Below are 235 nucleotides of genomic sequence, written 5' to 3' on the forward strand. Positions count from 1 at the left end.
CATGATTAAACAATCTTTTTACTCTTTCATTTTTATGAGAAATGGCATAGATGTTGTGATTCTTTTTCTTTCCTTTTCTCTTTTAGATATTTTGGTCGGGCAAGAAAACCTTTAAAAACTTGTATATGGTTATTGTTTGAGAGATAATCTGTTAAAATGGTTATCTTATAGAAATGATCTAAGGAGGTTTTATTGCATATTGTGTGATTCAATATGTAGATACACAGTATTGCAG

Source organism: Penaeus monodon, chromosome 32, assembly GCF_015228065.2.
Source record: "Penaeus monodon isolate SGIC_2016 chromosome 32, NSTDA_Pmon_1, whole genome shotgun sequence".
NCBI lineage: Eukaryota > Metazoa > Arthropoda > Malacostraca > Decapoda > Penaeidae > Penaeus > Penaeus monodon.